This window comes from Hippopotamus amphibius, chromosome 16 (assembly GCF_030028045.1).
Source record: "Hippopotamus amphibius kiboko isolate mHipAmp2 chromosome 16, mHipAmp2.hap2, whole genome shotgun sequence".
Classification (NCBI taxonomy): Eukaryota; Metazoa; Chordata; class Mammalia; order Artiodactyla; family Hippopotamidae; genus Hippopotamus; species Hippopotamus amphibius.
In genome coordinates this window covers 41,375,796-41,390,007 of record NC_080201.1, presented here as the reverse complement: position 1 = coordinate 41,390,007, position 14,212 = coordinate 41,375,796, and the positions used below count along the sequence as shown (strand labels likewise).

At 44.1% G+C, this 14,212-nt stretch overlaps 1 pseudogene; it reads right to left on the bottom strand.

Moving 5' to 3' along the window:
* The window catches only part of LOC130838063 (gamma-glutamyl hydrolase-like), a 65,298-nt pseudogene extending 57,062 nt beyond the window's left edge, over window positions 1-8,236 (bottom strand).
* Window positions 8,237-14,212: the final 5,976 nt, after the last annotated feature.

Sequence of the window (14,212 nt, the reverse complement as noted above, 5' to 3'; positions counted from 1 at the left end):
GGGAAATGTGCATCTGTGGCACCAGTGAAAACAGAGAGGGGAGTTCCCAGTGGTTAGCCAGGCATTGACTCACTGTTAGAAGTTCCTCAGGGATGGGAAGACGTTTTCAGGATGGTCTAGAGGTGGCGAGATCCTTTGGAGTCAGTCCGGGCCGGAGGAGAGGAAGTGGAGGTAATAGGGAAAGAGGACTGAGGAGCCTGCCTTTGAACCCTGCTGAGGAGGCGGTGGCCGAGCGACTGTGGGCTTTATGTTTTGCTTCAACCACTATGTGCCTCACGTTGCACGGAAATTGTCTTGCTGGGGTCAGACACTCTAAAAGCCTGGCCTGTTCTGTGACCCCCTTATCCTCTCACGGGAGTCTTCAAGCAGCAGTTACCCTAATGGCTTTTAAATGCCTGACCCGTGCCCACACAATATCAATTGGCCTAGTCCTCAGTCAGAAGGAAGACAGAAGGATCCTCATCTATTCCAGGCAGCAGTTACTGGGGCGAAGTGCACTGTGGAGCCCTTGGAACCCACCGGGGTATGGTCCTGGCCAGGGCTCCTCTGTTGCTTCCACAGCCACCTGCCTATTCACAGAGGGTCCCAAGGAATGAGGAAAGGAAGTGGAGTAGGAGATCTTCCCCTAGGAGAAGTTCCCCATACAGGCCACCAAATGTTGTGGTCTGAGCGCCGGTTCAAAAAGAATTTCCAGACACAAGGCCGAAGGCAAGGATGATAGAGTTTATTAGGGAGAAGGGATGCTGCAAGAACAGCAGGCCAACTTCCTGGTAGCCAGGGAAAGTCAGCCCTGAGCATGGGTTGCTTGCCTGTTTTTATAGCCAAGGAACATGCAGTTATCTGCTGACTGGGCAGAGTAGGTATACTTTTAGTGTGCTGAGTGGGAGAAAAATGGGGCAAATATCTTTCCTTATATGGGCTGGGCAAGGGACATGGCATTCTGCTTGGGAAAGTTTGGGACATTGCAATTGTTGCACAGTACAGAGTGATAGGAGTCTTATAGTTCTTTGTTCTGGCAATATTGGCCCTTTGAGTCTATCTTGTTCTTTGTCCTTGAAGCACACCACACAAGTGTGCACAGAAGTGCTGATAAATTTTTCTGTAACATAATCTTTGCATCATACTTAATCCAGATAAATTTAATCCAGAAATTTTCTTCTCCCCAGAGTAGCATCTAAATATGCAAGACTCATCTGACTTTGAAATGCTACTTTTGAGGAATGGGGGCTTTATCCTTGGGCAGTCTCTGTCCACGCTGACATCTACAGTGTTGTCTGGTTCCTACTGAGCTTCAGTCACTGAACATACACTCTAAATGCCCGAGGTTTGGTTAACAGGGTCTATGTAAGCCTCATTCTCATCTCTCCAGTATTGAGCTATGAAATACTTCAGTGCCTGCCCACTTGTGAGCTATGAGAGACTACTGTCTGCCCCATGCTGGGCTATAAGGGAGTTGGTGTCTGCACAGACCTGGGTTGTAGAGAATAAAATGTGTGCACAGTCCTGGCCTGTGAGGGAGGATGGTGTCTGCTCAGTCCGGGGTATGAGGGATGACGATATTGGCACCATCCTGGATTATGTGGGCCCATGATATCTGCACCGTCCTAGGCTGGACAGACAATTGTGTTTTCCAGTCCTGAGCTGTGGGTACATTCTGGGCTGTTAGAAATTATAGTTTCTGCTCAGCCTGGGCTCTGAGGAACTGCCACGTTTGCCCTAATATTCTGGGCTTTGCAGAGATCCCATACAAGAAACGTGTGATTCCACATAGAAATTAGCATAGGTCCTGAGTTCAGATTCCCCAACCTTTCTGGGATTTCCATATCTTTTCTTGGAGCACCAGGGACTCACATTCCCATCTCAGAGACCTTTCAAAAGTCCATGTCTCATGCAGATGCAGAGAATGGACTGGAGGACACGGGATTGGGGGGGTGGGGGGCGAAGGGGGAGCTGGAATGAAATGAGAGAGTAGCATAGACATACATACACTACCAACTGGAAAATAGATAGCTAGTGGGAAGTTGCTGTATAACAAAGAGAGATCAACAGGATGATGGGTGATGCCTTAGAGGGCCAGGACTGGGAGGGTGGGAGGAAGTCGTAGGAGGGAGGGTCTATGGGGATATATGTATAAATACAGCTGATTCACTTTGGTGTGCCTCAAAAGCTGGTACAAAAGTGTAAAACAAATAAAGAGCTTAAAAAAAAGTTTAAAACTGGAAAAAAAAGAAAAGTCCATGTCTCTTGCTACTCCTCAGCTCCCTTCAACCTTCCAGCTCAGCCCAGACCACGCTTCCATATTAAGGGCAGTGAATGCAAAACTTAGTTATAATGAGGAGAAGGGGAACAAGTTAAAAAAATAGAAGTGAGTGTGTGCAAGATTCAACATCAGCCCACCTAGAGAATCCTGGATTTCCTTGTTCTCTTGGTTGCTGCCTCTGGAAGAGGGTTCTGCTTCTGGAATTCTGACTAAAAGGCTCTATTAAGTTTTTACAGGGAAATAGAGCCCTCTGTCTCTTCAGGAAAGTAAGGGGAACCCAAGCCTGGGTTTCATTTCCTGCTGCCTGCTCCCAGCTGTGTCATTTTAACTGTCATAACTTCCTACCTGAAGCAGGATGCAGACTCTCTCCCTGAGGTCCTCGCAGATTCTGACTGGGACGTTTAGTGAGGAAGGGTTAGTCACTGGGGTACCAATCACAGAAGAGGGCCAGTCACTAGGTGAGATCATAAAGCGGGAAATGGCAGCTTGGGGGTGGGGAGAGCCATACCCTAGGGGAAAGCCAATCACAGAGGAGAGCCAGTCTCTGGGTAGACCAATCACAGAGGAGAGCCAGTCACTGGGGAGGACGATGTGAGGGGATGGAGGGAGGAGCCAATAGCCAGGAAGGACCACCTTGCGCACTCTAGAGTCTACCTAATCCGCATGTTCTCTAGTTTGCTGTTACTCCGAATCTGGGGAGAAAATGATCCCTCAGGTAGCAGAATGAGATTGGGGGAGAAAAGAATTGAGGAGGAGACAAGATCCAGAAGGACTGTTCAAAGGAAAAACAGGGTAACAAAGGGCACGACGGTTTGGGGGTAAAGAGGGAAGGGAGTGCTGACAGGTAAGGAATGCTCATGAAGACTTTAAAGTACTCCAAACTCTGGGAGAGGTCACTAGACAGGAAGCATTATTTACTTGTTTTTCTGGCTCTTCCTGAAATGCAGGAAATATGGGAGCCCTCAGAGAGCACCCATTCAAAGAGATTATCTTTTTTCTTCTAGGAGTTTTTTATGTTTGTTTTTATTTTTGAGGTAACATTAGTTTATAACATTGTATAAGTTTTGTGTGTATAACACTGCATACACTATGAGTGCTCACTACCAAAATTTTAGTTTCCATCAAAGAGATTATTATTATAGGTTAAGGAAATCAAGCACCGCTGGAGAAGTACTGCTAATATCAAATAATTGGAAACAATTTCAATGCCTGCCTTTCAGAGATGGCTGAAATAAATTATAGTACAAATGTGATATTCTGCAGATTTCTATTTCTTTCTATTCTATGCAAGGATTAAGTGCCACATATTAGATGTTAAATGAAAAGAAGCAGATTGAAAAACAACTCCTATAGTGCCATCTGTGTCCCAAGTCTGATGGTGCCTTTTCTACACCTCATCTATCATCTGTCTTCTGTTTCACCCCTGCCTGGCCTCACTGCCCTTCCTCTTCCCACCAAATGCCTTTCTCCATAAAGCAGCTAGAGATCTTTTGTAAAAGATAAATTGTATCACCTCATCCCCTTGCTTAAAATCCTCCAGTGGCTTCCCAATTTTAGTTAGAATCAAATAGAAATGCCCTACAGGCCCCGTTGGTCTGGGCCCACCTGTCTCTTTGGATTTATCTCCTCCTCCACTCTCTCTGGGTCCTGGTCACTATGTTCCAGCCACACTGGCCACCTTCTGTCTGTTAAATTCTCCAAGTACATAACACTTTAGGGCCTTTGCACTAGCAGCTCCCTCACTTGAAATGCTTTCCCTGTGAAGAAGGGTCAATAAACTATGACCCATAGCCTGTTTTTTTGTGCATCCCATGAGCTAAAAATGTTTTATAATTTTAAGGTTTTTTTTGGTTGTTGTTCTTTTTCAGAAGATGTGACAGAGATCACATATAGCCCACAAAGGCTAAAACATTTACTGTACTGCACTGTACAGAAAAAGTTTGCCAGTCCCTGACCTAGATCTTTGTTTGGATGTCTCTTTCCTGTCATTCTGGTTTTAGCTTAAATGTTGACATTCCACAGAGACCTTTCTTAATCTCCTTCAGCCTAAAGTGAGCTCCTTCCCCCGACTTGATACACCTACTCTTCATCAAATAAAAACAACATAAATCATCATTGAATATTTACCATGTGTCAGGGAATGTTCTAGTTTCCTGAGACTTGGCAATCATAGAGTTTGCAGTTTGGGGAGAGGGGGCAAAAAAACAATAAGGACTATCTATATTTTTTCTAATAGTGCCCTGGTTCCCTCTCTGTCTCTCTTGAGGACAGTTTGCATGGTTTATAAGAACTGTCCCTTCTTGCTCTGGTTTGAAAAAATATACTACCATTCAGAGAGGAGAACCATACAGTCTGCTGAACATACCCAGAGAGAGCTGATTAAAGGCAGAGTTCAGATGCAAGCCAGGACATCCTGGGCCAGTGTTCCCCTTTCCATCATGGAGCCCTGACAGGCTTTTTCATTCCTGTCATGAACCTCTGGATCCGAAGAATGGTGGTGAGTCCTCCACTTAATTGGGACAGCCAAGAAAGAGGCAAAAAATCCTGAGAACTCTGACCCAGAGCTGGAAACCAGGGCTCATAGTCAAGGTCTGGGCCCCATATATCACTTGACACCATACTTAAAGAGCAGTTATAGCAGTTGCCATCAGTGCTCAGCATTTCTGTGTACTCTGCTCTGACTCCCGACAGCTAAGACTTGCGTTCTTTTGCCTGAAGACTGTCTGGCTGCCAGAACCATACTAGGTTCAAAGTGTTAGGCAATCAATTAGGAACAGCCCCAAAATGACTAACAGGGATTGGTGGATGAATATCTCAGCTCCCTCACTCCTGGGATGGGACACCTCTGAGTGTGTTCTATAGTGTCCCCCAGCATTCCCCAGTGGGATTCAGCTCAGTTGCCTATGGTGTTCCCTGACTTGATAACATACCTCTTACTGCTGCCTTCCCTTCCCTGTCTAATTTCCTCAAAATAAACTACTGCCTGTATTCAAATCCTTGTCTCAAGCTCTACTTTGGGGAAAATTTAAACCAAGACCATCTTTGATCCACAAGGAAGACGGCGGCCCCTAACTGTTTCTTTCTGCTGCCCTCTCATGGTGATTGTTTGAATCATGAAGAAAACTTGAGTTAACTTAATAAACAGACATTTATTAAGCTTTTGGAATCTGTCACTTTATCAAATGCAGAAAGAGAAAAAAGGGGAAAAAAATGACATACAGTTGCTGCTCTCAGGAAAATACAGTCCAGCTAGGAATATGTGGCTCCTGAACCTAGAAGGAGAAACTACTGACCAACACAATAAACACTGCAAGGCATTATTGATGTTAATGTTCACTTATTTATTAGTGCATTTATTGAGAATGGAACTGGTCACTGGAGGCTCAAAAATGAATGACAAGGCCCCAGATCTTGCAGGGGTCCCAGAAGATGGGAGAATCATGCACACAAAGCTAGTGTCAAGAGTTGGAAGGTTTAGGAAAAGGCAAGTTCAAGCCAAATCTGTGGGAGCCCAGAGAAGGCAAGATGGATTCCTTGCATTTGGTTGGGGGGATGAGTTCATTTTTCCCCTCTGTTATGTTTTTGCGGTGTGATTTCGGATAAGTCTTTACAATGTCTCTGCAAAGGCCTCTACAGTCCTGTGGAAGTAGCCCAACATGGTTATGAAGCTTCACTAAAAACTCAGAAGCACACAAAGTCAATTTTAAATTATTAAAAATGAGGATTAATGGGATAACATGTGTGAAATGCAAAGTTATATAAGTTGTATAAACACAAGGAATAATTATTGCTGTCATTTCTAATGCATCCATTCATGGGTTCCTAATTGCTCAATTCTTCAGCATTCATCAGGGCTTTTATTTTATTTTACTATTTTTAAGTTTCACATTTTCCCTTTCCCATCCCAGTGTGAAACTAGCAGGCACATTTTACAACCTTGTCTTGATAAAGGATGCCCAGGAACCTGGCCTCTTTCCTAAATACCTAAGCAGGCCCCACTTTGGGAAATTTGCCTAAAGCTTGGTCACTTGAGTGACCCATGCCAGGTCCTAGGAATTGAGCCGTGCTGGACGCAGCCTAGACAGGAGGCCAGCCCCAGCCTGTTGGTTTCCCTACTCTGCACTTTGGGATCATAATTACCTCCAGAATGACTTGGCTGTTACCACTTTTCTTCCCGCTCTAAACAAAAAGTCCCTGAGCAGGCATGGCTCCCCACAGAAGGGCAGATATGTTACCTCACAGCAAGAGAATTTGTATACATTTTGAACTCATGCCACCTGCAATGGAAGTGTGGAGTCTTAACCACTGGACCACCAGGTAAGTCTCTTATATACATTTTTATTAAATCCCACGAAAGCTTCGACACCCTGTGTTTGGAAGGGCAACTACTTTTGCCAGTTTCCAGGCCTCTGAAGGCCTTTAGAGGCACCATTCCCTTTGTTTAACACTGTGTGAGACTGATGGTGATTTACAGGGACCATGTGGCAAATGTTCTGAGCAGTGAAATTTCCTTTTTATTTCAGTTACTTTCTGTGTTGGGATTTCTAAGTTTGGAATCCCTTTGCATTGTTGTATACTTGCATTTTTTTTTTATAAATTTATTTATTTATTTTATTGGCTGTTTTGGGTCTTTGTTGCTGCACACGGGCTTTCTCTAGTTGTGGCAAGTGGGGGCTGCTCTTCGTTGCGGTGCGTAGGCTTCTCATTATGGTGGCCTTTCTTGTTGCAGAGTACGGGCTCTAGGCATGTGGGCTTCAGTAGTCATGGCACATGGGCTCAATAGTAGTGGCACACGGGCTTAGTTGCTCAGTGGCATGTGGTATCTTCCTGAGGCAGGGCTCGAACCCATGTCCCCTGCATTGGCAGGTGGATTCTTACCCACTGCACCATCTAGGAAGTCCCTATATTTGCATTTTTAATCAACAGATTTTATTGGGTCCTCATCTCTGGGTACTCATGCAAAGGTGTATAAACTGGGTGTTTGCTTTGAGTAGTTAATAATCTGGCAGGGAAGCCCATGGGATGTATCTGGCCTCTCTCTTCCTCACAGCAGAGAATCTCTTTCCTACTGCCTTAATTTTACTTAAATGTTTCCTCCTCCGTGAGTGCCCTAAGGTGAGGGCTGCACCATTCTGCTCCCCTGGCCCTGTTTCTAGCACAGTTCCAGGCATAGATCCCACACTCAGCAGGTACTGGCTGAATGGCTGAGAAGAGGTGTAGGGGACTGCTGCTTCCCAGGACACAGCACCACACACTAGGTGTGCTGGTTCAGGTGGAGTCTGGCCTGACAGCTGGGGACTGACAGCAATGACCACAGACACACTACTGCCCCCTCCCCTGTATCCCATGTTGTCCCAGTCTGTTAGGTAAACAGTAGGGTCCTGGCCTTCCCCAGAATGCTATGAGGGAAGAAACTTGTCCTTGTATAATCCTCTCCTTTCAAAATTAGCTGTATTCAAGTCAGCATTGTGTGTCAACTGCAAGAAATTGGGCAGAAGTGCTTATCACTCAGAGCTATTTTTCAGACTGAAGGACACATCCAAATAGCATTGTCAGAGCTGGCAATGCACTGTTAAAGGAACCGCTCTGTCAGGTGCTTCCTGGCCCTCACCATGGCTGACCAAGGTCAACACTTGTCTGTGAGACCGTAAGCTTGGGGTTGCCCAAAGGCCTGAGAAAGCCCTTTGTGTGCTGGGCACCATGCCAAGTGGCCTATCTCAAGCATTCCATGCAGTCCTCACAAGCCTGGGAAAGTTGTCATATACCCTCATTCTCACTTGCAGATAACAGATCCCCAAAGATCTCACCAGTATGACACCTAACAACCTTGGAGTGTTTCCTCTGAGCTTAGGCCTCTACTTCGTTACTTCCTTCAGAGCCAGGTGAAGGTGAGTCAAGAGTGCCATCTAAAGGGCAAAACTTGACACACTCGCTCTCAGGGTCCTGAAGGTGCAGGGTTGACAGGCCTCCTTCCATTTTGCACTTCAGGCATCTTTTCTGTCTCACTTTAGTATCTTCCCTTTCATGTAAAGCAATCCTGCAAGGTAAAGACTATTTTTCTCCTTTATTGAGGAGGAAACGAGTTTCAGAGAGGTGACTTAGCTTACTCAAGGGACACAAAGAAAACAGAACCTGGGGTTGGACCCTTAGTTCTGTGTTCCTACCACCATACAGCTCAAGGTTGTACTGCTGGTGCGTGATGGAGCTAATGACAACTGCGGAGCCCCACACTGTGCGCCTTGCTGTAACAGCACCAATGCCGGGCGTGCAGGCACGTTTCACCTCAGCCCCTAAGGAGGCCCAAATGTCCAGAGTGACTCTGTCCTCCTTGCATGAGATTCTCCTGGCTCAGCCCCAGTCAGCCAGCTTTGATCTTCAAGCTCACTTACCAGGCAGGGTGACAGGGGCCTAGAGAGGTGTCAGAGCTCCATTACAGGGCAAAACAGGCATGGGGCACTCCAGGCAGTAGCTGTCCATGCTTGACCTACAGACAGCATTTGGCTTTTGAGCCACACAGCTTTGCTTCAGATCCCAGCGCCTCAGTGGCTTGCTAGCTGGCTTTAGACAAGTTACATAATCTCTCTGCACTTCAATTTTCTTACTGATAAAATGGGTGTAAAATAGTGCCAAATAGGGTTGTTAAAATTACGATAGTACATGTAAGCGCTTGCAAGAGCACCTGGCACTTTGTAATTGCTTTGTGAGTGTTTGCTCTTATTATATAACTAATAAGACACATTTGACCCACATAGTGTTAAAATGTGAATTAATTATCAATATTTACAAATAGAAGGATTTCATGTAATAATATGGATTTCTAGCTTTTTGTAAAAAATCGGGTATTTTGCCAGTGCTGGAATTGTTATGTCCAAATGGCCAGCAGCTGACTCCTACTGTCAGGATCTCCCCTCCCAGACTTTGTAGGTCCTGCCTGGGCCTTTTTGCCCCTCTGTACCACTCACTGGGCCTTGCAGAGGCCTTTGAGTCTGCACCTTTTTATTCAGTGTATGCTCACTGTACACTTGGCATAGGAGCTTACAAGATATAGTCCCCACTTCTGAGGCAAAACAATAGGAGAAAAAACAGGTTAGGCTTTGAATCCGGAGAGTGTGACCCAGGAGGAGGGGCCACAGGGGGAGAGAAGGAAGAGGCCGGGACAGAGGCCCCATGTATGCTGGGTCTCCTCATGGTGGAAGCCATAGGTCTCAGCCTAAAGGTCCAGCCAAGAGAATGCTGCCAGCTTGAAAACAGCGGTCTACTCTCTGACATGCCCTCACCTGCTAATTTACAGAGCTTGAAACTACGCAGAGTATGTGGATACACATTCCAGTCATCTCCCAAGGGAACACAATAAGGGAACACGATAAGGAGGCCCCAGCACGATCAGCTGGCTCAGGGCCTCACTTGTCCAGTTGAATGAAATGAACGCTCCTCCTCACAGCCACAAGGTCCCACCCGCCTGGCCCCTGCCCACCTTCCTGACCTTATTTCCTGTCAGCTTCCACCTTGCCCACCATGTGTCAGCCATACTGGCCTTCTCCCTATTTCAGGCACTTTCTCAGCTCAGTTGCTTCTCCTGCCTCCCATGGTTGGCTCCTTCTCAGTCAAAATGTCCTGCCCTCAAACTGTCCCTGAACTCCCATGCCCACTTTGTATCACATTATTTTGATTCATGTCCTTTGTGGCTCTTATCACTATCAGGAATTATTTCATTTACCGACTTTTTCCCTTCAATAGACTGCAGCTCCCCAGATGGGGACCTTGGTGCCTTGTTCACCTCTGATCACCTGTGCTTGGAAGAATGTGGGTACATAGTAGGTGCTCAATAAGTAGGGTAGCATGCATAGATGAACAGTCTGCACATTGAAGGTGCTCAGTAACTATGTAGTGAATACATAATCAAATTGAAAAGAGTTTCGTTTGAGAGACACATGTATCCATCCAGTTAATGTAAGGAAAGAAGTGCCACAAGAAAAGTACAAATAAGGATGGGAGGGGACATGGCAGGGGAGTCATTTGTTTTATCCAAGGAGAAAATGGCTTGCAATCTGGGTCAAGGAAAAACAGCAGAGAGAAGGCAGCAAACCAAACCTCCATGGATTAATGTCACTCGAGCAGCCTTAAGTCTGCCCAAAGATGCCTGTCAACAATCTTTGAAAGAAGGCCTTTCAAATTCCATGTCTAAAAGAGTGCTCCTTCTGCCTCATGGCAAGGAAAACAAAGTAGAAATTAAGACATTAAGCAACCTTGCACATTTCTTTGTCATTTTGAAACATTCAATACAATTTTATGCCATTGGTCTGCTCAATAAACTTATATTCCACTTTAGGAAGTTCTGCATTCTATTTCCTATGTAATTGAGCCCTTTGTATTTAGTTAATGGTTGACTACGTGCGGCATTTGTGGCCAATTCTGGAAATTCAAGCAAGTCATTCATGCATAGGAGCACAGATTTCCTCTGACAATACTGTTTCCATGAGACAACTGGATACTATGTTGGGTTTTCTTCTCAGGGGGATTGCAGCCTGCTATAATAGGAAGCAGTCTTTAATAGTCTGTGCACATATATACACATGCACATGTATGCACATGGCAATTGATAAAGAAATCTTGGTGCAAAATATCTCTGCCCTTCAAACTGAAGCTTGATCAAAATTTCTCTTGGCCTGTGACATGATTGATTCATCTCCTCAGCTCTTTCTTGGTATCTTAGCTGTGCTTTTCCTCATTTACTGAGTCACGGATTTGTATGCAAGGGGTTTACACTCTGGAGAACCCCACAGGAAGTAGGGGAAGAAGGACCAGGAAGGAGAAGATGCAGAAGAGATTTTTAGAATATAGGTAACACCTGGGAGTTTGTGGGTGTGGCATAAACACGCTTCCAGTCTCCACTCTTGAAGGTCAAGTGGCTCTGGCCTGAGGGTCCAGGCTGTTGGAAGCTAAAGAAATTTGAACCTGGGGGAAGGATCTGGGGGGATGCAGGCAAAGCACTATCAGTATCCCTTACGCTCCTCATTCTGTTCTCCTTTACTATTTTTCTTCCTTTACTCCTGTCTTTCCCTTTCTTTCTTTCCTTCTTTCTTTCTTTCTTTCTTTCTTTCTTTCTTTCTTTCTTTCTTTCTTTCTTTCTTTCTTTCTTTCTTTTTCTTTCTTTCTTTCTTTCTCTCTTTCTTTCTTTTTATTTCTTTTTCTTTCTTTCTTTCTTTTCCTTCCTTCCTTCCTTTCTTTTTCTTTCTCTTTCTTCCTTTCTTTCTTCTTTCTTTCTTTCTTTCTTTCTTTCTTTCTTTCTTTCTTTCTTTCTTTCTTTCTTTCTTCCTTCCTTCCTTCCTTCCTTCCTTCCTTCCTTCCTTCCTTCCTTCCTTTCTTTCTTTCTTTCTTTCTTCCTTCCTTCCTTCCTTCCTTCCTTCCTTCCTTCCTTCCTTCCTTTCTTTTCATTCTTTTTCTTTCTTTCCAGGGGAAGAGAGATTAGTGCCAATAATCCTGGCTAAGTTTCTATTGCTTTTTGTTTCTCTCCAAGAAGACTAAAACTGACATGATCCCCATTTCACTGATGCAGAATCTATGGCTCAGGTAGCAAAATAACGGATTTAACTAAGGCCATGGGACAAGTTGGTGGCAATCTGGGTCTATAGTCAGCTCACAGTCCATGGTCCCATGTGGTCACTGAGGGGCACTGAGCACAGTGGCTCTGCTAACTCAGATGTTGCCAGTGGTAAAGCTGTTCCAGTCACCCAGTCATATGTGACATCTATGTACACAATATGCACATTGTAATGTACACCCAATTATGACCATTTTAATGATGTCATACACCTGCATGCAGCCTCTGGGGCATTTCTTGCCCTGGCCCAAGCAGTAGATCCTGTGATCTGACAACTTCACTTCAATAATCTAATAAAATTAAATGACATCATATAAAAATTAAAACCATAATTAAAAATTGACTAGCATGTACTGTCTACTGGCCTCAGTATCTACTGTAGTATTTAGCACACTAGTTACATAGCTTTATTGATTGGAAAAAGATAAAGTGAAAAATAAAACCAGCAAGTTAGCTGTCCACAGATGAAAGCAACAAGACTGTCATATCACAAATGCTACAACAAAGTGTCAGATCTGTTGTGTTAGAAGCATGTTTTGGCAAGGGGAAGTCAGGGCAGGAGATACTGACCTGGACAACAAACATGCCTTCAGGAGTCCTTCACAGAAGGGAAAATGGTTGCTTTTAGATAGGTGATGTTGGTGAAATTTTAGCCATTTGGGGAGGTTGAAATCGCATTAAAAGTCCAATTGTAAGTATCAAACAGAAAAAAACCTTTCAATTAAATGTGGGGAAATCAATATTGAGAACTCACCTGGTCATCTCTTTCCATGTACTTTTTGTTGCTCATGGGAGATTGCAGAGGCGCAGCACATTTGTACTTCAGACAAATGAGGAGAACATCATACTCTGCTTCCGGAGAGATTATTTCTTTTCTACATTTATAAATTTCCTGTAGGGTTTTTTTTTTAATGTTTTGATTATTTTTTCTGGGTTAACATATAAATAAGGCTATTTTTTAATTGGCTATCATCAATTCTACCAAAGTAGAAGTAAAAGGAAACATTTTGTGTCTGCTTTTTTTCTGCCAAAAAAGAATGCTTAAATTGGGGCTATGCAAATAAGGAACTAGGTAATGCTGGCCATTTAGAGGATGTTGGACCTCAGATTTCCTTAGGGAGGATAGGATGGAAAAACTGGCAAACAGAAATGTGGAAGCAAAGCTAGACCTTGATCAATTAAATCAGAGTCACTGGACTCCTTAGCCACCTGATAACTGCCATTTTCTGACTGCTGTCTATACTAGCCATGGTGAAAGCACTGCATGTAAATGGTCTGGTGAAACTGGCACTAATATTACCCCATGAAATATGTGATGGGATCAAGGCTCAGAGCATGGTGATTTTTCCCATGGTCACGATGTTAGTAAAGCCAGGGTGGGGATGGAAACCTGGTTGGCCCAATTCTGGCTCTCATATGTTGCCCATTCCTCAATTACTACTTTTCTCTTCAATTCAGGGCCTGAAAACTGATATTCTTAGTAGCCCTGAGGTCCTGGTGTTAGAGAAAGAGTCAGGAATGTTCACTAGGCTACACTAACTCAGGCAAGGGAGGTGGCAACCTTTTAATCAATCAATGTTTGATGCCTCCTTACAATAGACAAAATACTGGAGAAGGTTTTTACTTGGTATTTTGTATTATTTTTAGAGATTTCAAAGTAATTTTATACCTCGCGATTCTGTGTTTGACAGAAGAGGAAACTAAGGCTCAGAAAAGCACAACCACGTGACCACATAACTATTCACAGAGAACTCCAAGGCTTGAGCTGTGGACTTGATGTCAAACATGAAGGTTCACATCTGGTGTTTCCCAAACAAGATTGCAAAGACATGGAAAAGCAGTGACTGTATGCTCTAAACCCAAATTATGGCTCATATTTGACTGTCTATATGGGAGATGCAGATATGGATGACATGAATTTGAGAATTGTCTCTACTCTTAGGGAGCTTTTGATATAGCCAAGGGGAATCCTATGTATGCAACCATCCATTCATGCACATGCTTTCTTATTGTGTTCCAGGCAAGGTGCAAAGCTCTCCTAGGAAGGCAGTAGTGAGGAAAGTTGTGCAGTTTCTGCCTCACATGGCTAATAAACTGGTAAGGAAGTGACAGATACAAGCCAGTAGAAGTGTGATGAGCACCACAAACAAGTCATCTGGTGTTGAGAAATGATTGTTTTAAAACCAGTTAAAGAAAAAAATTAAAAAAATAGTTTTCTATCTGGAGAAAGTTCAAATATCAATACTACTATTTCTTAATATTCACAAAAGAAAGATTCCAGGATGAAAAAGCCCATCTATTCTCCTTTATAGTTAATGTAATCCCTCAGACCCAAAGGTGGACTTGAATTC